The sequence below is a fragment of the Protopterus annectens genome, chromosome 7.part0 (genome assembly GCF_019279795.1).
Source record: "Protopterus annectens isolate FY-2018-M chromosome 7.part0, PAN1.0, whole genome shotgun sequence".
Lineage (NCBI taxonomy): Eukaryota > Metazoa > Chordata > Ceratodontiformes > Protopteridae > Protopterus > Protopterus annectens.
In genome coordinates, this window is record NC_056739.1 from 688,915,370 (window position 1) to 688,940,439 (window position 25,070).

Consider the following 25,070-nt stretch of genomic DNA (forward strand, 5'->3'; position numbering starts at 1 on the left):
GCCCAAACCCACCTCATCTCCACCCTACTCTACGCCTCCCCTATCTATATGAATCTATCCAAAAGCAACCTAAATAAACTAGCAACCGCCTACAACATAGCCAAATTTGCCACTGGCGCTCCTTTCCATACTCACCATTGCCTTAATCTTAAACTTCTAGGATGGCTGGAAGTACAAAACCAACTAGTTTACCAGCAACTCATTTTTATTCACAAGATTTTACATCATCCTACAAATACTCCCATACTATGTAGCCTAGTTAATTCTTATAAAAACCTTCCTACCCTAAGATCTGCTAAAAAGCTACAAGTTGCCACCACTAAATCCTTTAACAAATCTGGGGACTGCCTATTCTCAAATGCAGTTGGCAATACTTGGAACAAACTTCCAACTGAAATAACATCCCTTACCTCCACCAACCTTTTTAAGAAAAAATTGAAAAACACCATTAAAACCCAATGGCTTTGCCCCTGCTCCAAGCCTGACTGATACATTGTGCCTTCTTTCTATTTCTGACTCCCTAATTTAATTCTTTTTGCTGAGACTTTTCTACCTTCTATATATGACGTGATTAAACATTTTTTCTCTTGTAACTCCCACTGTGCTATGTAAATTTTTTATGTCCTCTTTTTGTTTTGTTTTTTTCTTTATATACTCATATATTTAATTGTATATATATTTTTTTATCTATATAAACTGAATCAAGAACAATTTTCCTTGTATACTTTCCTAAATGGTAGTAAAAAAAAAAAATAGTTTTTCTGCCATAATTATTGCTGCCAATCAATTTTATACTGACGTAATTATTTTGTATATCCGCTTTTTTGGTGGACTATGTAATTATTTTTTATATTTCTACTGTTCTTGTGGACTATTTGTATATATATTATATATATATTTTTTCTTTGTAATGTCTCAGAGCTTTTCTCCTCAGGGATCTACTGAAAATGGACATATATCCAGTTAGACTAGCCCAGTCAACAAATCTTAAAATAAATAAAATATATATGAAACCCTTACCCAGTTCACATAATGGTTAAGGTCTTCACCTGCCATGCGCAAGGTACAAGGTTCTGCCCTGACCTCCAACCAATGCCTATTTGGAGTTTGCATGTTCTTCCTGTGATTCTGTGGGTTTCCTCCCACCTCTGAAAAAAAAAAACATGCTAAGTGCTTCCAACTCAAACTCATCAATGAATGGCACTGTGAGCAGCAGCACAGACTCAATATGGTGCCCTATAGGGGGAGGAGTTGTACAGACCAAGCGCTCTGGGCATCTACTGTGGTGCACAGGATCCTAAGGATAGGAGGACATGGATCACAGATTGCACACAGTGGCAAGGCTAGCCACTTGACAATGTAAAAATAGGGTTGTAGGTGATTGGTCATGTTGACTAATGTTGCCAAATGGCATAGGTGGTTACCGGTGATAAGTGGGTTGAGGACCTGGCCTACTCCGACCTATGCCAGGAACCCATTGCTAACCGTGGGAGGGGTGTATGTGACCCTATTGCCCAGTGTGTGTTTGCCATAAAGCCCAGCAGCCCTGGGTAAATAAGCTACTGGCTGACCAGTGCCTAAGTTGCCCAGCCTGGGTTACTTGGGATAGCTCTGTTGAGGAAAAGCTGGACATAAAACCATTCAACCTGCCAAACATGAACTAAGAATTTCTACACTTAACAAATTCTTCCAGCCGTGCTAAAGTCCTGCTTACTCCAAAAACAGCAATGCAAAAAGAAAAGTGGCAGGACACTGCTGCTTCACAGTAAAACCTTTTAATAAAAAACTTTAAAACAATATAATCTGGAAACAGATAAAAGTGAAGAAGTGAGCGCTTTCGGGTTACACCCTTCATCAGACATCAAATACTTTTCACATCTTCTTTTTATACAATAGTCAACCAATAAACTTCTTCAAAATTTAGTGAAGCACACGCCTATTCAGAAGTGTGGGTTTTAAAGGGATAACATCATTAAGGCCAGGGGGTATATGTGCCATTAAGTCTATAATCCATTTGGTTTCATCCAGGGCTGTCTGCAACTTAACATCCCCCCCCCTGGTTGTTCAACCTAACATTGACAATAACTCTAAAGGAGAAACTATGTGTTGGATATTCATGTGTATGCCTATATAAAGCATTACTGTCATCCCTATTCCTTATACTTCCAAGATGTTGTAGGATTCTTACCTTAAACATATTTGTGGTCATTCCCACATAGAAACTTAAACATTTTGTGCACTCAGCCAAATAAACCACATTAGGAGTCCTACAGGTGGCCCTACCTTTAAACACAATATTTTTGCCTGTTGTTCTATGTACGAAATTGACCTCCTTATTGATATAACTGCATGCTTTACACATGCCACATGGAAGTGTCCCTGCCGTGCTCTTAAAAGGCCTATCCACTTGAAGACTTTTCTCTTTACATAAGAGGTCACTCAGATTCCTGTTCCTTCTATATTGGAAATGGGGTCTGTTATCAATAAGCCCCTTTAAATTTGTGTCACTAGTAAGGATATTCCAATTATTTTTAACAATTTTACAGATGTCACCAATATTACTTCCATAGGTGAACATCATCTTTGTGCCTCTCAACGGTGGGCCATCCTGCATGCTCTCTATAGAAGTCAGGTCCTGATGCCTTTTAAGCCAGGGTCTATATTTGGTCTGCCTATAAACTTTACTGTCATCTATGGCATTCCTAACCATGTTCTTCCCATAGCCTCTCTGCTCAAAATAACCTGTAAGGTTAACTAATTCTTGTTCAAATTGCGTGTCTTCTGTATCAATCCTTGAGGCCCGACTCACTTGTCCTTTGACAATATTGGGAAAAAGATGGCGCGGGTGCATGCTGTCATAAGACAGCAGGGTATTTAGAGAGGACAGTAAAGGGGCTGTGTCTGACCAAGTTTGCAGATGACTGCAAACTGGGTGCAATTATTGAATCCCCAAATGATGACAGTATACTTCAGGAGGATCTTACGCAGACCAACAACTGGTGCCTTAGTCATGGTTTCAAACTGAATGCAAACAAATGCGTAATCATTCCCTTCGGTAAAAACAATGTCCCTTCATACTGTCAAATTAACAACAATACTCTATGTACCTATGAGGTGGTAAGAGATCTGGGATCACAAGCAGACTGCAACCTTAACTTTCACCACCATGTGTCTACTGTAGTGAGAAGAGCTTTCTACATTGCACACTTGATTAGTAAAGGCATCAACTCTAGAGCAAAGGAGGTTATAACCCCTCTATACTCATCACTAATCATGCCTATAATTGAGTATAATGCCCCTTTCAGCATGTACTGTACAAAGCACCTGCAGCAATTGGAAAGACCTCAGAGGTTTCTAACTAAGAAGGTCAAGGGACTCCAGCACATGTCTTAAACACACTGACTAAAGTCCCTGTCACTATACTCAGTATCCTATAGACTTCTTAGGGGAGACTTATGCCTGGCTTACAGAGCAATCTCCAACCCAAACCTAATTAATTTGCTGCACACCTGTAAATCAAATGGGACTAGAGTTACCCATTCCAGGGATCTAAATATGACCTGCGACTTCAATAGGACGTGCTAGAAGTACAGATTTATCTCCCAGTGACTGTCGCGTCTGCCAATTCATGTGAAGCAGAGCACCTCTATGACACATTTCAAAAGGAACCTGAACGAGTGGATAGGCACCATAAAGTCTTACCGTGGATAGGCACCATAAAGTCTTACCAGGGATAATGCACACAAGCCTCCTGGACATGGGCAGTCATTACTAAATACAGTTGTCATTTTGTGTCAGCACATGAATAAACAAGTCTTCATGGGTTCTGTTTAAGCAGCTTCATTCTATACAAACACATTACTGTAAAGGTTCATTGACTATGACTAACTTATATACAAACTAACTGCTGTGATCATACATGCTCACTCACTGGCTGCTTTTACAAAATGGCACTAGGAATTGCAAGTGTCTGGAATTTCTACGTGCACGCAAAGCCTTACATGCTTCTTAAAGACATAGCACACACACGCTACACTCTGATCTACATCCTCTCTCTTTGAGAAATAGATCATGCAATTTGTCATGAGATTATTTATCATGCAGAAATCACAGAGAATCTAAAGACATGCATTATACAATATTATACAATGACCCCCCCCCCCATTAATATTCCAAAACGTGCACGCTGATTGGTCAGTGTGCCCATTGTAAATCAGACCTATTCTAATGGAAAAAGGTCCGGTCGCCCGGACTTTTTCCATTAGTTTAAGTCTTTACTTTTTTTGTGTGTTAGGCAGCAACGGAGAATGGAAGAGCTCAGTTGCTGTAATCTCGCTATGTTAAATGAGTTTAACATAGAGAGATATCTTAAAAAAAAGCAACGGAGATCTTCCTTTCTCCATTGCTTCCTCTACACACAGCTCTGATGCACTGCATAAGCATACGCATGCGCAGTACGTCAGAACTGCTCCAGGATACTGGACAGCTTCAGAAGGGCAGCATGGAGGTATTATACAATGCCATTATTTAAGAAAAGTAAGTATTTTTTTCTTAAATAATGTCATTCTATTATTTATTATTTATTTATTTTTATTTTACATTTGTTAACCGGGATAGTCCAACTGGAGACAAGTCCATTTTCAGTGGAGGCCCAGGGAGAAAAGCTCCACATTGCAAATAATTGACACTTAAGTATGTAGTTACATAGAAATCAACACATTTAAGAAATCACTAACAATTTATAATCAAGGTTCCATTATAATTGAAGCAAACATTGTGGGTTTATGGTAGTCATACAGAGATAACATTATACATGTTAGAAGTGTATAAGAGAGAAAGACATGTATTTCAAGGTTGAATGTAAGAATGCTAGTTAAGATAAAAGGTGGATAGCTAAGAAGGAGAGTTTTTGTGAATAGAATATAGAGGGGGAGAAGAGTGTAGGCTCAGAATGGGTAGGAATCAAGCTATATTCCTGATAATAGGATTCTAAAGTTTGTAGAGAAGTGTATGTTGTTTGGGTTGGGGAAGGTTATTAATGGGTATTTCACCTCTGTGAGCTAAGTTTATCTTACCTTTGTCATAAAAAAAATATATATATATATATATATATATATATATATATATATATATATATATATATATATACATTTTTTTTTAGTCTAGGTGGAGACATGGACATAACTATGTATTTTCTTACCTATTTGTTATTTTTTGGTTAGTCTGGGTTAAGACATGGACATAGCAATTAGCAACAGATCAGGAATAGTTCCATTTTTAGCAGTTATAGATTCACTATCCTAGCGAGTTGTTGTTAAAGATTGAGCTGGCCAGGGATGAGGGACAACATGAATTGGGCATTACTAGACTTGGAGAAAGCATATGACAAGGTCCCAAGAAAGCTAATCTGGGCAGTGTTGTGGTGGTTTGAAGACCAAGAAACATTGGTAGAATTAGTGCAGGCTATGTCCAGGAACCCAATGACTCAAGTACGAACAGTGTTTGACCTCACACAGAGGTTCCCAGTGGGAGTGGGTGTACACCAGGGTTCAGCTCTGAGCCCACTGCTGCTCATACTGGTGATGGACTACATTAGCAAACAGGTTGGAGGGGTCAGATCAGCAAAGTTGCTGTATGCAGATGATGTGGCATTACAGGCAGTCTGAGCAAGAACTTCAGCAAAGGATAGGGGAATAGAATGCAAAACTAAAGGTACTTGGGATGAAACTAAGCAGAAATAAGACAGTGGTAATAGCAGCAAACTGGGGAAATCAGAAGAAGATGAGAATTGAGATAGAAGGGAAGACAGTAGAACAGGTTAACAGTTTCAAGTGTCCGGGAGAGGTGTTGAGGAAAAGGGAAGTCTGAATGAAGAGTTCAAAGCTAGAATCAGAGAGGCTGCAGCCAACTGGCAAAGAGTGTCAGGTGTAGTCTATGACAGAAGAATGCCAAAGAAGCTGAAAAATAAGGTGTACAAGACAGTGGTGCAACCAGTACTACTGTATGGTACAGAAACCTGGGCAGTAAAGGCCGAGCAGATGAAGAAGCTAAAGGTGATGGAAATGAAGTGCCTGAGAAGGGTGGTATGATGCATTCTGTGGGACAGATGAAGAAATGAGGACATAAGAGCAGAAGCCAAAGCAGCTCCAGTTGCAGAAAAGATCACAGAGAACAGATTACAGTGGTTTGGACACATGCAGAAAAGCAGAAGACAATCTGGTGAAGAAGATTTGGGACAGACAGAAAGAAGGTAGGAGGAAACGAGGACATCCAGCAAAGAGCTGGATAGATTGCATGAATGAAGATCAGTGACAGTCAGGCGTGAATGCCGAAGAAGGCAGGAATGTGGCATTGAATCAAGAGAGATGGCGACAATTAACACGATTCCCTGACTCCATGTAGAAAATGGGAAAAAAAGGGGGCTGATGATAATGATAATGTTTACCCTTCCAGATAGGAGCAGTTGCCCAACTTGGCAGCTGCACCAATAGGTGTTATCTAATATGAAATTAAGGTTACCCATGCTGAAGCACTTGTTACAACCTGTATTCCCAAGTACACTGATTGCAATCTGTTCTTTTTCTATCTCTAGTTCCCTCCCAGATATGGAAAACTGCTTGCATGCTTTCTATAAATGTTAACTTTTATCCCTAAGAAAAATAGCACTGTCTACCATTAAATAAATGAAATAAATTGTGCATTGTTGTATTAAAGTATGCAGGCTGCTAGGAAGGCAACTACTTGTTTAACTTACTTGTTTCGCACATTTTCAAATTTGATTTATTTTTCACTGGATTACCGAATGTTACATTGTACCTTGCAGAATTCATCCAGCAAACTGTGTTCGGACCATAATTGCTTGCACATGCAGATTTCTCATCTCCAAGTTAAAGTATTTAGTAACAACAAAAATGGATGGCTTGTAAATTCAGAAAATAATTTTTGTAAACATTACTAAAACACACTGCTCAGCCCACTCATGATTAATTGCTTGCACCTATAGACTTGTTTCCTTCTGTAAGTTTTGCTAATGGAAAAAATAACTAATGACTTTGTAAATACATATAAAACAATAGATTTTCATGCCTTTCGTCATTGTTAAGTCAACAAATCAGTGGCACATTGAACAGAATCACCATCTCACAGTAACTGATTCTCTACTTCAGGTTTCACTGTGTCAGTATGGGTTTTGTTTGGGTGCTCTGATTTTCTCTAACTTCCAAAGATGTGGCACATTCAAATTGGATTTCCTCCAATTTGCTTGTAGGGAAAGCATGTTTTGTGTGTATGTATGAAAATAACACCCATCAGTTTTATCTGTGGACACACACATTATAGTATGTCAGAAACATAACTCTTGTGGCTAGCTGATAAAAAAAAAAAACAGTTAACAAGAAATTGCCTTTCAAAAATATAAAGCATAAAAGTGATCACAGGATATATAGATACTTAGATTTTCTGTGCGAGTTTGTGAATGGAACTGATTGATTCCAGCTGTTGCTTGAGCAGAGGTAAATGGTCATTGACCTGTCATAATATAACCTCACTATTTGTTTCCTGTAGTACCCCCTCCTCAGCTTTGTTATCACCAGCTGATACAGATGCTGATTCTGGCCATGCACTAAAGCCTACAGTTCAGATTCTGTTCTAAGTTTATTCTGGTTTGATACCGCTCTTTCTATGTAATTTGATACCGCTCTTTCTATGTAATTTGATACCGCTCTTTCTATGTAATTTGATACCGCTCTTTCTATGTAATTTGATACTGCTCTTTCTATGTTATTTGATACCGCTCTTTCTATGTAATTTGATACCGCTCTTTCTATGTAATTATTTACATGCTTGTACAGGGTTTTCATAAACACTTTCACATAGGCCACAGTATTCTCTGGGTATGGGATGGCTTGGAATTTATCCATGGTATCGCTTAATGGGAGGTTGTTAGCCTTGAAAAACTTCTTAGAGGTTCTCGGGGTTGCTGGAAGTTCAGGCTTTATATTTATTGACCACTTTGTGATTTGATCTGACCAGTAAGAACATTACAAAAAGGGGGGAGGGGGGGTGTAACATTCCCTCAGAAGTTCAGGCCAAATCTAAGGGGCTGTGTCTGACCAAGTTTGCAGATGACTGCAAACTGGGTGCAATTATTGAATCCCCAAATGATGACAGTATACTTCTGGAGGATCTTACGCAGACCAACAACTGGTGCCTTAGTCATGGTTTCAAACTGAATGCAAACAAATGCGTAATCATTCCCTTCGGTAAAAACAATGTCCCTTCATACTGTCAAATTAACAACAATACTCTATGTACCTATGAGGTGGTAAGAGATCTGGGATCACAAGCAGACTGCAACCTTAACTTTCACCACCATGTGTCTACTGTAGTGAGAAGGGCTTTCTACATTGCACACTTGATTAGTAAAGGCATCAACTCTAGAGCAAAGGAGGTTATAACCCCTCTATACTCGTCACTAATCATGCCTATAATTGAGTATAATGCCCCTTTCAGCATGTACTGTACAAAGCACCTGCAGCAATTGGAAAGACCTCAGAGGTTTCTAACTAAGAAGGTCAAGGGACTCCAGCACATGTCTTAAACACACTGACTAAAGTCCCTGTCACTATACTCAGTATCCTATAGACTTCTTAGGGGAGACTTATGCCTGGCTTACAGAGCAATCTCCAACCCAAACCTAATTAATTTGCTGCACATCTGTAAATCAAATGGGACTAGAGTTACCCATTCCAGGGATCTAAATATGACCTGCGACTTCAATAGGACATGCTAGAAGTACAGATTTATCTCCCAGTGACTGTCGCGTCTGCCAATTCATGTGAAGCAGAGCACCTCTATGACACATTTCAAAAGGAACCTGAACGAGTGGATAGGCACCATAAAGTCTTACCGTGGATAGGCACCATAAAGTCTTACCAGGGATAATGCACACAAGACTCCTGGACATGGGCAGTCATTACTAAATACAGTTGTCATTTTGTGTCAGCACATGAATAAACAAGTCTTCATGGGTTCTGTTTAAGCAGCTTCATTCTATACAAACACATTACTGTAAAGGCTCATTGACTATGACTAACTTATCATACATGCTCACTCACTGGCTGCTTTTACAAAATGGCACTAGGAAGAATTGCAAGTGTCTGGAATTTCTACGTGCACGCAAAGCCTTACATGCTTCTTAAAGACATAGCACACACACGCTACACTCTGATTTACATCCTCTCTCTTTGAGAAATAGATCATGCAATTTGTCATGAGATTATTTATCATGCAGAAATCACAGAGAATCTAAAGACATGCATTATACAATATTATACAATTACTCCCCCCCCCCCATTAATATTCCAAAACGTGCACGCTGATTGGTCAGTGTGCCCATTATAAATCAGACCTATACTAATGGAAAAAAGTCCGGTCGCCCGGACTTTTTCCATTAGTTTAAGTCTTTACTTTTTTTGTGTGTTAGGCAGCAACGGAGAATGGAAGAGCTTAGTTGCTGTAATCTCGCTATGTTAAATGAGTTTAACATAGCGAGATATCTTAAAAAAAAGCAACGGAGATCTTCCTTTCTCCATTGCTTCCTCTACACACAGCTCTGATGCACTGCGTAAGCATACGCATGCGCAGTACGTCAGAACTGCTCCTGGATACTGGACAGCTGCAGAAGGGCAGCATGCAGGTATTATACAATGCCATTATTTAAGAAAAGTAAGTATTTTTTTTCTAAAATAATGTCATTCTATTATTTATTATTTATTTATTTTTATTTTACATTTGTTAACCGGGATAGTCCAACTGGAGACAAGTCCATTTTCAGCGGAGGCCCAGGGAGAAAAGCTCCACATTGCAAATAATTGACACTTAAGTATGTAGTTACACAGAAATCAACACATTTAAGAAATCACTAACAATTTATAATCAAGGTTCTATTGTAATTGAAGCAAACATTGTGGGTTTATGGTAGTCATACAGAGATAACATTATACATGTTAGAAGTGTATAAGAGAGAAAGACATGTATTTCAAGGTTGAATGTAAGAATGCTAGTTAGGATAAAAGGTGGTTAGCTAAGAAGGAGAGTTTTTGTGAATAGAATATAGAGGGGGAGAAGAGTGTAGGCTCAGAATGGGTAGGAATCAAGCTATATTCCTGATAATAGGATTCTAAAGTTTGTAGAGAAGTGCATGTTGTTTGGGTTGGGGAAGGTTATTAATGGGTATTTCACCTCTGTGAGCTAAGTTTATCTTACCTTTGTCATAAAAAAATATATATATATATATATATATATATATATATATATATATATATATATATATATATATACACATTTTTTTTTAGTCTAGGTGGAGACATGGACATAACTATGTATTTTCTTACCTATTTGTTATTTTTTGGTTAGTCTGGGTTAAGACATGGACATAGCCAATCCCTGTTTAGATATATCTTTAGGGATGTTTTAAATTGGGGCAGGGAGGATATAGTTGTTAGTTCAGCAGGAAGTAGGTTCCATTTTTTTCCAGCAGAGTTGGAGAATAAAGATTCACCAGCTGAGTTGTTGGCTTTGGTTGTTTGTACTAGCATTTTGTTAGATGAGCGGAGGGATGCTAGGTTGGTGTAGGGGGTAATAATATTAGACAGAATGGGAGTACTGGTAGGTAGATAGAGGGTTTTATGTATAACTATGAGTTGGTTATAATGGAGCTGATTGGGTAGTTCTAGCCAGCCTAGTTTGTGAAGATTTTGACAGTGGTGGGTTCTATAGGCTGACCCTGTGGCAAATCTAGCTATATTGATATAGGAGGTATTGATTTTGTTGAGGTTTGATTTACTTAGATTTGTAAGGATGGGTGAGGTGTAGAGAGAGCGTGTATAATAGAAATAACCCACTTCTGGGTGTGGGTAATGCTGGATTTACCCACGATTGTCTTTGTTTGGCCACTCGGGCTTCGCCCTCGTGACCAAACCACACCAACTGTGGGTAAATCCAGCATTACCCACACTCAAGCATGGGTTATTGCTTAACTAAGTACACACACACACACACATCTATATATATATATATATATATATATATATATATATATATATATACACACACACACACGCACAAAATCAAGTCCAAGTTGCTGTTTATTTCACACTAGGCTTAGAAACCCGTCCTTATCGTGTGACATAAAATTGGGAATCAGATTTAGCAAGTGGAACAGTCTCTGCAAAATGGGTGACTTGTGGAATGTTCAAATTACTTTCTGGAATAGGATCAGACTTTTGAACACATTCTGGTCTGGAAACAATGTCTGACTTAGTCTTTGACTTAGAGTCTGCATCACAGATACAATGTTGTGATTGCAATGATGATGATTCTGGTACACCCTCGGAGCTTACCCAACAGGATCTTGGCTAGGCACAGATGCCTATTATCTGTCCTATTCGATCAAAACATTTAATTGTCTGAACTTGTGCCATCTCTCCTTCCCTCAACGAATGAAGTAATCTGCTCGATCTGTAATAACTAGATTTATGGATATTACACTTCTTCAACAATTGAGCCTTGATGGTTTTATTGTTCTTAGAGTTAGGCTGTAATAAACTTGATGAAATAGGTAGCGTAGTTCTAGCTTGTCTGGAAAGCAGTCTTTGAGCAGGTGAGCCAAGAATATCGCCACAAGGTATGTTTCTGAAATTAAGTAAATTCAAGAATACATCGCTATTGTCACGCATTGACTTTTTAAGTAATTGCTTTGCACTCTGTACTTCTCGTTCAGCTAGACCATTGGATTGAGGGTATTCAGGACTACTAATGACATGTACAAAGTCCCATTCTTTTGCAAATTTCTGAAACAACTTGCTAGTGAATTGAGTACCATCGTCAGAATAAAGTTTGTGTGGACTACCATGAACTGAGAAATGACGTCTTAACTTAGTGATAACAGCTGTTGAGGTTACATTTGGTAGCAGATCAGTCTCAAACCAATTAGAGTAAAAGTCTACCCAAAACAAATAGTGTTCCATTCAAAGATAGTTGGATTTAGCTGAAGCGGTTCTCTTTGCAAATGCACTTTCATACTATTACATACGGGACAAGAAAAAAGAACTCTAGCAATGTCTTTTGATAAGGAAGGCCAAAATACTAGTTCTCTTGCCCTTCTCTTAGTGGATAATAAACCTGGGTGACCACGATGCAAAATCTGAATATATTCTTACTGTAAGGAAGCAAGAACAACAATTTTAGGGCCTTTGAAAATAATGCCATCTTCCATCAACAATTCATCTCTGTAAGGAAAATACAGGTGCACCTCAGGTGATACACTAGGTTGTTTTGATGGCCATCCGATACTGATGTAGTGATTTAAGCTTTTGTGAAATTGGATCAGTCATAGTGTGATCTCCAAACTCATCAAATCTAGTGGTAGAAAAATTACGTGCTGACATTACATCAAAGTCAAAATTTGAGCATCACTCTTTGTAATCATGCATAAGCTTCTTTAAAATGGTAACTAGAGGATGATGATCAGTTTCAGTTTGGATAGTTGAACCATAAATATAATCGTGGAACTTGGAACATGTTAAAACTATTGCCAAAAGCTCTTTCTCAATGTGAGTATATTTCAGTTTGAGTATGTGTCCTGGATGCATAGGCTACTGGTCTGGCCTCTTGAAGAATAACTGCATGAAGACAAAATTTGAAGCATCAAATGATAGAACAACTGGTTTATTCACATCAAAGTACCTTAATGTAGGGGGGGGGGGGTAGCAATTTTCTGCTTAAGGTAATCAAACGTCTTTTGATGATGTTGCAACCATGACCATACAACATTTTTGCAAGTTAGTTCTTTCAAAGGTGCTGTCATCTCACTGAAATCTGGTATAAACTTGCCTTAATAGTTGACCATGCCCATAAAATACCATAAACCTTGCACATTATCTGGTGCTGACAACGCTAAAATAGCTGTTTGTTTGGTTAGGTCAGGTCTCAAGCTGTACTTGTAAACAAACGTCCTTCGTAGGTTACGTCTGGAAGTCTGAATTTGTACTTCAGAGGATTAAGCTTCAAGTTTACTTCATGTGCTCTGTCTAGAACTTTCTTGAGGTTTTTGTCATGCTCTGCTTTGCAATTGCCTCCAACTAATAGATCATCTACTATTATGGCACAAGGATAACCTGAAAACATTTGTTCCATTGCACGCTGAAAGACTTCACGTGCAGAATTTATTCCAAATGGCATCCTTAGGAATCTATATCTGCCAAACGGAATACCAAAAGTAGTTATAAATGAGGATTTGTGATCAAGCATCACTTGCCAAAATTAACACTTTGAATCTAAAACAGAAAATACAGTGTCATTTGATATTAGAGCTGCAACTTCCTCAACTGTGCGCATTGGATGATATGGCCTCTTTAATGCTTTGTTCAAATATCTAGGATCAATACATATTTTGATTTTGCCTGAGCCTTTCTTGTGAGCGGCTACCATGGACGACACCCACTCAGTTGGTTCTGTGATTGGGCAAATCACACTTTGCTGCACCATCTTATCCAACTGAGCTTTGACTTTATTTTTGCATTGCTATTGGAACTCTTCTTGCTGGTCTGACTACTGGAGTGACCTCGGGATCTAACTTCCTAGAATATACAACTGGAAGTTTGCCCAATTTATCATCGAAAACAAAGGCATACTCTAAAAAAATGGATTCTGAAAAACTTGAACTTGGAACTGCACTCACATGATGAACTTCTTTAGCAAAAGAAAGCAGATTAATTCTCAAACTATCTTTGAGACCCAGTAAAGATTGCACTGGTCATTGGACTACATAGAATAATAAGTTGTAACAGTTCTCAGTCAAATAACATGAAAGTATTACTGAACCTTCGGTTTGAATTTCTTCACCTCCATACGCAGCAAGTCTTGCACTGCTGGTTACATTAAGTTATTCGTTGGTTCTCACTTTTGCAGATGTGTCTGCTGATATAACATTGCACTTTGATCCAGTGTCTACTTTGAATGGATTTCCCATTTATCCTAACCATACAAAACACTTCACTCCTTGTCAATAAGTTTACTGAATCAACTCTTTCTCCCAGTACTGATACACCATCCAGATAAAAAATCGGACTGTTTCGGCTCTACTTGATCAACATACTATTTTGTATGACCTTTCTGAGTGAGGCTTACTTGATTTGCAAAACTTTTGAAAGTGGTTCCGTTTCTTACACTTGTGGCATTGCTGACCATATACTAAAGACCTCTCTTTTAGACTCACGATTTGCACCACAATTGCGACAGTTAACAATAAAGCTAGATTTGGATTTTGCTGACTCACATTTGTGTTGCACTGAGCTGGCGGTGGAGCTTGCATTTTTTCCTAGAACTTTGGAAAGCTTTGTACCTTCTTTGGAAACCCTGTGGCTGCCTTTTGCTTAGGCCTGTTTCTGCTTCCCACATGTTGCATACTGTCTGTGTTTGCTCTGGAGCTAACTGAAACCATGCTTTTGTCACTTGCAAACATGTTCGTATGTCTTTCTGTCATCTCATGGATCTGACAAATCTCTATATCTTTGCTTAATGTCAAATCACTGTCATGAAATAAAATCTTTCTCACTGCAGCAATATTAATACCACACACAAGTCTATCCTTTATCAGCTCATCTTTCAAATCACCAAACTGACACATTTTATCCTTGTTCCACAAGTCAGTTATATAAGCTGCAAATGTTTTCCCTGGTTTCTGATTTTCCACAAGTCAGCTATATAAGCTGCAAATGTTTTCCCTGGTTTCTGATTTCTTGTGTAAAACAAATGCCTCTCTAATGTAATGTTCATCTGGGGGTTGCACATTTCTCTGAACTTATGCTTCAAACACTCGGGGTCTTCTCTGGACTCAGCTTGCACAACAATATGGCGGTCTGCACCTTCACCTTCATATACTCCTGGTGCATATACAAATGAATGTTCTCTTTCTATGGCCTCAGATCCTGCTAGATTTAGCAAAATGAATGTCCTTGTGCGTGTACCTATCTGCATAAGCTGCTTGTATAAAAATATCATACTCTTGTTCAAATATTCTCCAGTTCTCTGCAATATTCTGATCAAACACAAATGGCTGAGGTTTTCGAAATCTGTCTGCCATATTAGCACATACCAGCGAAGGGTCTTGCAAATATGTACAAATATACACACAAATACACATGTGCATAAGTAACTGGCATAAACACAATTTGGTCAGTGCTTTTGTGCTCTGTACCTGTACTTTCTCTCTTTAAGCTTATTGGAATTGTGCGAATGAATAACCTTGCAGTGTTTTCAGTTAATTGGACTTTGCAAAATAAACCTCTCGGGCTTCTCAATGCTTTATTGCACTTTACAAAATAATTTTTCAGATTTCTTGATGCTTCACTGTGCTTTGCAAAATAGTTTTTAGGTTTCTCGATGCTTTATTGTACTTTGCGAAATAACTTTTGAGATTTCTTGATGCTTTATTGTGCTTTGTGAAATAACTTTTTAGAGCTATCACTACTTTACGAAACTCTGTCAAATAGCTTTTTGAATTTTTTAATTCTTTACAGAGCTTTATGGAATAATTTCTCGAACTTTGCAATGCTTTATGAAATCTTTGATAGGTAAAGGCAGAAATGCTAAAATCATCGACTTTTGGAATTGGTAAAGGAAAAAATGCTAAAGTCATTGATCACCACTCACTATGCTTGCGAAATCTGTAAAGACAGAAATGTTAAAGTAATTGCTTGAAATTTTATCGATAAAGGTAGGAATGCCATAGTCATGCACCATCACTTATCAAAGTCATCACTTTAAGAAACATTTGAGAATTACAGTGCAACTGAGCAATTCATGAGCACTGTAATACTCTTGTAATCTCTTGTAAGAAACTCCTTTTTCTTAATGCAAGAAACACATCAATCAACTGCACAATGTGAATAGTTGGAATTTTGTTGCCCAAATTCAATATCTTTTGAGGTATGTACATTTTGCAAATGACGAGATGTAATACACTGAAATACCCCCAAAATGGCGGCACCTTGCCTGGCAACTCTTTACAGTACAAGAAGCGCTCTGTAATGGAAGCATTTTGCGATCAGACACACCCAGCACAAGAACTTCAAATAATCATGCTTTGACTGAATTACACGAGATCATTGCACTTCACACACAGTGAACTCTTTGAAGTACATGCACAGTAATAAGCACACACTATAAGCACTTTTACACACTCTGAGATACTTCAGGTAACTTTCATTTTGCCTTTGATACAATATGAAGTCGTAGTTATGCCCAAACATAGCAGTCACCTTGCTTTATTTTTGCTTACTGTGCTCTTTTATTTTTCGTATTATATTCTTTTTGCTCATTTAAACCCTTTTTCTTTTCTTTTTAATTTTTGCCCAATGTACTTTCTTTGTGCTTGTTTTACTCTAAACATACCCAATTCTGCCTTAAACATGTTCGATTTGTACTTTAAACATGTTCGTTTTGTCAAATACCTTTATCTTAAACATTTTCTTTAGTTAAACTTTTTGTGCCTTCCGCTTGCCTGATAATGTGGCTTGTGCCCTTGTAATGTCTTTTCTTACCTCTTTGCATTGAGTAAATAATTTGTATTGCTTTTTATTACCTCTGATTCTTTCTAGTTGCGTTTGCACTGTTTCTTCTCGATTTTTCCTTCGCTGTCATCTCTACATCTCATGGCATCAAATGTTCTTCTCTTTTCCATCTTGGTTCTGACACAATGTCACTTTCGTGTTAGTAGACGAATAAATGAGCCTTCATGGGCTCTATTTAAGCAGCTTTATTCTATACAAACACATTACTGTAAAGGCTTATTGACTACGACTAAATAACTTATATATAAACTAACTGCTGTGATCATACATGCTCACTCACTGACTGCTTCTATAAAATGGCACTACGGACTGCACATGTCTGGAATTTATATGTGCATGCACAGCCTTGCATGCTTCTTAAAGACATAGCACACACACGCTACACTCTGATATACAACAGTCCTGGGTATTGACTAGCATATCTGTGGTATTACATTGACATAAAACGGTTAGGCTTGAAATGACCTCTGGGTTGATAGCCTAGTAACCTCCTAAGATCCTATGATCATATTTTTGAGTGCCAGATCCAGGATATTTGCAACCCTAGTAGGCGTGCAGACTAGCTGTTCCAGGGTGTTTGCATTAACAAAATGCAGGAATCTTTGAGCCTGCATGTTAGTGGTTGTGTATGATTGCAGTTTACGGTGGGATAGATGAAATCAGCCATGAATATGGTGTCGGGCTGCATTGTTAGACTCCAGTACTTTCAGGTATGTGGTATGTTTATCCTGGGTGCTAGACAGGTACCAATAACTAGCAAGTATATGGCACTGGATTTTACCTAAGGTTAATTGGACATTGCTTAGCACAAACCTGTCATATTATTTGACCATTCTTGAGGTGTGCTTACTTTTAATGTAGATTGATACCTCCTTGTGCTGTAGCTGATCTAAATGTGTGGAATGCATTATAGGCCTGCACTGCCAGGCTGCTTTCCCTGGCTTTAAACCATGTCTCAGTAACTGCACAGATGTCAACACTCCCAAGAGTGATGAGTGTTTCCTGGGATTGGAAGTACTTGTTGAGACTCCTGACATTAAGCAGTAACACCTTTAGTTTATCTTGAGTAGAATTTACTATTTTGCAAGGTTTATCAGACTGGCATTGTCTAAAAAAGGCATTATAGAGGTGGATGATGTTTGGCCAGGTATTTGTGATGTTACCAATTTTGTGACCATATAGATGGCCACTCAAGATAGGGTAATTTAAGGTATTGTACACTAGGTTGAGGCATACCACAGAAGTCAGTGAGACAGAAAATAACATAGGGTTTGAAGGCATTCCGCACAGGTGACAGAAATTGGTCCTTTGATTTTCTTAGTGGTGAGCAGTTGGTGGTATTTCAAAATGGATCGTGTGCCTGGATAAGTACATATCAAAGGGTGTGTTATGTTCTCTCACGGAACTAATATGAAAGGAGTAGACATGTGTCAGTGGCTCAACTCAGACTATCGAGTATTTTCCCCACACCAGATACTTGGATTCATTTTCTTATACTGACACTAAAGTACAGTATAGGAGGGTGCTTTATTGCTTTGAGTGTTGTCCTTCAGATGAGAAGTTAAACTGAGGTTCCATCAGTCTGAGTTGGTTGTAGCAGGGGTGAATGTAAAAGATCCCATAGCACTCACTGAAAAAAAAGTACAGTAAGTTCCCCAAGTGTTCTGACCAAATTTCTTCAAGTCAGTATTAATATAACCTGGGGTCTCCCCTTAAAAAGAGGGCACTGGCCTAGTGGGACTAACCCAGTCACCAAAGAGTAAATAAATGAATGACATCTCTAGACCTAGAAGAAATAGATTTGGCAATCAGCATGGTTCAGTAGAAGGATTTTCTAAGGGCAGTAGATATATGGTGATCGAAGGAGAGCTCATTGTCCAGAAAAGTGTTCATTTCCCTAACTGCTTTGAGTGGGGTGTCACTTTTGTGGTATGTGCATGGGTGTTTTCATATTAAAGAGCATGTTTTATACTTGAGATATTTGTTTCTCTGGTTTGTTTGGTTTTATAGCACTATTTTTACCACTGTGGTTCTATTTGGCTGCCTCATTGGGTTTTTTTCTTTGATTTGTATGCGCATAGATGCTCATTTTTTTCATAGAACATGGTATACCCTTCTTAGCATTTAAGTTTTAGTCATTCTAATACTATGTGTTTGTACATGTTATATCACCTTGCAGGATCAGGGAATTCTATGGAGAATTGATGATAGCTCTAAGTTTGAAATAACCTGTGAACCTAGCCAACAAGAGACTCCTGACATCAGCTTGGACATAGGGAAAGTAAATACCCACATAATCAGATGAGTCCTAGGGGTCAGTCCCACTCATAGTGAGCTTTTCAGAGGAGACAATCTGTCCCCATCCTGATTTGTTATGTTCTGCTTGTGAGCCACTTCTACTAGTCGGAAGGTAAAATTAGGATTTACATTTACTTTGATTAGATTATCTATAATGTCTTAGTGTTTATTGGTTTGGAAGATCTTGGGTAGGTCAAGGTGCATTATGTGTATAGATTTTCCCTTGTGCAATGCTTCTGTGACTTATTTAAAGAAATTCACTAGACTAAGCAGCCAGGATCATCTTTTCACAAACCTAAACTGGTTTTGGTCATGGGATTGTAAGCTGTCAATATCTAGGTTTATGAGATCCATAATGATGTGCTGCATTATCTTGCAGATAAGGATAGTAAGGTCTATTGGTCTATCTCTGCACATCTGACACAAAATCATTTGAGAGGCTGAGGTATTTTGTACTGATAAGGAAACATCCCAGCACATTTTCAGGGCTTCCTGAACCTTAAGTCTGAGACAGCATTTAAAACTTCCTCAGAGTTGATCTTTGGGGTGTATGTATGATGTCATGTATGAAGAGGCTGGGAGAATGGACTAAATTTAACTTATCAGCTTATATGTTGGGTATGTCCATAGGGGCGGAGTGGGAAATTCAGCACAGTATGCTTGGTATTGGTCTTCTACTTTCCAACAGCTGAATAAGGACCATGACTGTTATTGCTAGAGGTTGTAGCTTTCAGTTCATACTTGGGAACAAACTGAAATACAACAAACTAAAGTTTTTAGAACAGATTTAACATGTAAGAATGAGGACTTATTTTCTTTTTTCATACAGGTTCTTTATACTAACGTTCCACCACAGGGGTTTCCTGGTAAACTTGGTACTCTACTTGTCTGATTAGTATAGATGTCTTGATGTAGTTACTAAGGTGACACTAGAAACTCTCTGCAAGTGCAGAGATTTTGGCTACTTGGGTGTTGAAGGACAAGGGCTATTGAACCACTTCAGGTCTTTAGCTCACTTCAGTAGCTTAATCTTAGTGACATCCCTAAAGATGGTATAAACTGTGGTCACTTTTTTGGGGGTCTTTACCATGAAGGTTACTGAATAGTGGTCAGATCTGACAAGTGGCTATATGTGTAGAACACAGTGGTCTTTTACCTGAGATGACCAAGTCAAGTAAATCTGATGCCTTTTTAGGGCGGTGCACTATTTGATTTAGTACTAATGACATGTAAGAAGTGTTGTTTGTATATTTTGTACTGGAGTATGTCTTCCTGTTTAAAAATGGATAGTTGCAATCTTCAAAAAATAATAGTGCTTCATTCAGTGGTGAGAGACTCAAGCTTGTTTAGATATGCCTCATGGGTAGTATGTATCATTGAAGTGGGGTTTGTAATTTGGTATGATATGATAAGGGATCCTGTTTATAGTTATGAGAATGTAGAAGAGTTTAGAATCTTGCTGTACAAGGCTAGATGTGATAAACTTGCAAAAGCATAAGGACACACCAACACCTGTAACAGAGACACCTTCAGTAGAGGACTGAATGAATGGAATACATTTAATTTGTTGTGTTATCACTGCACACATGCTTCAGTGATGATGCAGATGTCAGTACTTTCTTAGGTCAGGAAGTCTTCTAGGGAGGGCATTTTCTGAGGCATCAAGCATTGAGCAGTATTACTTTTATACTGTCCAGATTTGGTCTGGCTCAGATGGCATCTGGAGCAGACTACTGCTGTTTGAAAAAGCACTTTGCTGGTAGAAAAAGTGTCAATATACAAAACCCTGCAGGATAGTGATGCAGGCCATCCCTTACAAAGTAGTGATGTCTTTGTTGGTCCAGAGGTAGTAACTGTTGACCATCTACTTCCAGGCAAGCATATAACACCCATTTGTTAACCACATAGGCCCAGTGGATAGATAGTCCCTTTTCAGGGGAGAACACAAAGCAATGTCTGGTTAAGTGACTTGCTCAAAGTCACAAAGCAGGCAAATGAGGGCTGAGGGACTCAAACCGTGTACAAAAGGAACAACAGGTCAGAGCCTTAACCCTCTGCACCAACTGCCAGGCTTAGCACATATCTGATACCCTTGGAATGACACCAAAATCTGACCAGTTATTCAAGTCAGTTATATTTGGTTTATATTGTGGTAAAAGGTAGGATGATACTCAAACTTAGTTATATATCATCCACATATGCATACTCAGACAGCCCTACCATGTGTCCCTTCATACAGTCAAAGAATATGTGCATCTGGTTGTTCACACCCACATGAACATCATCCATGTGGTATATGTGCCTAGGGTTAAGTGCTTTGAGTGACTAGTAACCTGTCATATCCTTGTGCCTGAGAGGCAGTTTACCATCAACATTTCTTTGTTCAGCCTAGTGAGCTGTGTGCTTGCATTTCTCACAATAGAGTACAACTATTACTCGGGCATTTGCATGCATGGTGGGTGATCCAAGAAGCCTTAACTACTTATGTATACCCTTCTTGGATGGTGTGTTAGATGGCTCATTACATGCAGCTGCTAAAGTTTCTTTCTGCTGTTGAGGCAGCTGTGTTACAGGCGTATGTGTTTTACTTGCTGTATGTACCTAACAGACAAGTGCAGGTAATATAACTGAAATAAAAAATAAATATAGAGTGCCTTGCAAAGGGATTTCTAAATTTGCCCTAACTAATGGGGAAATAGAAGTAAAATATGATTATAATAGGCTAACCATTCGGATAGCAGGAAGGAATTCATATGTTGGCTAAATACTTGGTAGAGGAATTACCAGCAGAAAGATTTTTTTCTTTTTCAGGGTTCAGCCTGTCCAAATGCCTATCAGTGGTATAAACAACAGATGTTAATTGAAAGGAGCCTTATCATATAATGTATACAGTACATCTGTTTCTCTTCTCAGCTCTTTAATTTCATTTTCCCCTCCCATCATGCCTTGTGCCATTTAAATAGTTCCCCTGGCAGCTTACACCATCTTTCTAGCCTCTCCTAGCTGGTCAGCTCTGGTGGTGTAACATATCCTAGCTTGCTATTTCTACTGTAAATACTGGGCTTAAGAGGATACATTTGATGCTATAGGTAATACCGTTTACTGTATGACTCACTGGGCTTCTTCTGTTATGAAAACTGCTTTTTTTATAACTCCAAGCTTCACTATTATTTGTTGCTGGCATTTGCTGGTGCAATTCATCTGCTGCTTGTGATGGTTTGAGGGATTTGTACTAGCCTAGGAGCTAGATTATCCTATTATGCCTCTTGCACATGCAGAAAGCTTATATTGAAGCACCAGTACTATTTCAACACAAAATTGACAGTAATCTGAAATAGGTATGGGTCTGCTTTCCTAGTCAGATTAAGCATTGCATCTAAGTGGTCGCTACCTTTCTATCGCCTGGTAGTCTCATGTAAACAGCAAATTCATGCATTTATGTGGTCACTATACTTGTATGGCTTGATAGTCTCATGTAAACAGCAAATTCCTGCATTTAAATGGTTGCTATACTGATATTGCTTAATAGTCCCAGTTAAACAGCTAACTTCTTCTTCTAACAGTTAATTACAGGTATTTCTTTTCTAATCACAGCTGTTAGTTGCAACTTGCATTGCAACCTCAGCTCCACAGTGTCTCTAACTTTGGATATTGTATTATCTAGGTGAAAGATATGCGCATCATTGAAAGCTGTTTGCAGGCTTTGTCAGCAGTTTACTGGTATAACTGTGCTACATTGTATAGGTGAAAGCTATATGTAATTGTGAAAGTGGTTTTGCACAGTTTACCTGCCTACAATTCAAACTTTGGTGCATACAAAACATAGCTTATCATACAGAATTCCATAGGAGAAAGTAATCGTGCTTGAGAATGTAGTTTTCAGGTTTGGTATTTCTATTTCAATCTCAACCTTGGTGCATTCATTATTCTAAAACTGCCATACATGTCTTCTCTCTGTATCCAAGAATAATGGAATTTGTGGAATTGTGCAAGATTGTATAAGCTAGCTTGTTTCTAACTTTTTCTTTACCTCCTACTGTCTTTCCTTCTCTCTGTACTGTCCTCTTTTTTAACCAACTGCCTTTCATTTGCATTCTGCTGTCCTCCACACACCTAAAGCTCTTCCTCCCTGACATCCACATTTCTACCTACTCTATTCCAACTTGTTTACCTCAGAGCAAACAAGATCTCTCTTCACAAACTTCTCTCCCTCTTCCCTCTCCAGGCAAGAAAACTATTCCAATGGCATGGACTCCCCCCTGCCCAGAATACAGAGATAATCTGCTTACTCAAGCCTGACTAATATCTATTTTACTACACAATTGTTGAATGTACATAACCTTGCTTAATTTGTACGCCAACTTTGCCTGTATTATATCATAGCAAGAGTACAACACTGGACCAACCCTACCTTTCTTGTTTGCCGTCTACTCTGTTTAACTCTTTACATCTTCGTTTGTTCCCTATTTTTCCTACCAGCCATGGTAGCAACAAAATAATCCCTCCATGCACCCACTCAGCTCTCATCCTCCCTTTACTTCTCTCACTTATCTTTTCACTCAAGGTTATCAAGCAGCTACAATATGGTTTCCTGTGCACTGCTCCAACCTGCTCCATTCATCCTTACTACACTCGGGCTCACTTTGCTCCCCTACCCTACCCACATTCCTACCCACCATTGACTACATTATATTTATAGTTGACTAAGCTCTTCCCTCCTCTAAGCACCTCCTCTTCCTTCCTCTACCAACCAATCACTCACTTGCTGCTTCCCTCCTTACCTAAACTCTTCTATCAACCACTACCCTACCAAATTAACCTTTCAACTGCTCTCCTCCTACACTCCTCCTTTAACCTCTTTCCCATCCTTACTCCTCTATTTTCTTACTTCACGTTTCACCTTAACTACTCTCTACTCTCAAATTCTAATTATCCACTACTTTCCCCCTTTAACCACTACCTTTCATCTACTTAACTCCTCATCTGCACTAACTCACTGTCTTTCTACTTACATTCAAACTGTCTGGCACTACCCCCCTTTCCTCTTTTTCTCCACCCCACCAAAGTCTCTTTCCTCCATATCTCACCTAAAACTCTCAACATACCTCTTCACCTAAACTCTCATCGCCTCCACAACTTCACTCACACTCATACTACTTCCCTCTCACAGAAAGCCTCTCCTCTCTAAACTCTTCTCACCCCCATCATGTTCCTTACCCTAATCTTTACAGCTTCTCTTCTACTACTCCTATCCTATCTCTCCTCCTATCACATCCCTATTAATCCCTTCCACTACTCACCTACCTCCATTCAATACACTCTGAACTTGCAAACCCAGTACTCTTTTACCATATCTCCAACACTATTAACTACCTTCAACCCACCTCTTCCTAAAATCAACCCCTCACCCCCACACCATCCAAAAACTAAATGTAAATATCTCTACCACCCCTTAAACTCTCCTTCTGTACTCCACCCATACAAATCTACACTCCTTTCAGCAGACATCCACCCTAACCCAGGCCCCCTCTCCTGCAACACTTCCGCTTACCAACCTACTCACCCTAGCTCCCTTCTGCCTAACTTTGCATCTAAGCATCTAACGTCCCTCTCTCTTAACATTCACAGCATTCTAAACAAAATCAGTGAATTCCATGCACTGATGGACAAATATTCTCCTGATATAATAGCTCTCACGGAAGCCTGTCTTAATCCGCACATCTTAAACAAAGAATTTCTTCCCTCTGGCTACAACATCATTTGACTTGACAAACCTAAAAAGGAAGGTGGAGACATTTCCTTAATATACTCCCAACACTTCAACCTGTATCGTATAGCCAACCCATCCCCTCAGTTTCTCCCTGCAGAACTAACTGTGAACTGCAAACTAAATGATTACAAAACACTTACCCTAGCTGCAATATATATTCCCCCTGGCAACAATATCCCAGTATTAGAACACATTCTCTCCTGGTTCACACACAATATACCCATCACACATAATATGCCCAAGAGAACTACACTCCTAGCAGACATCATCAGTTGGCTGTCCCCTACCTCCAACTCCCCTAGCTCTAACATCAACCTTCATGGCTTCTCACAACTCATCACCACCCCTTACCCATTTCAACAAGCCAA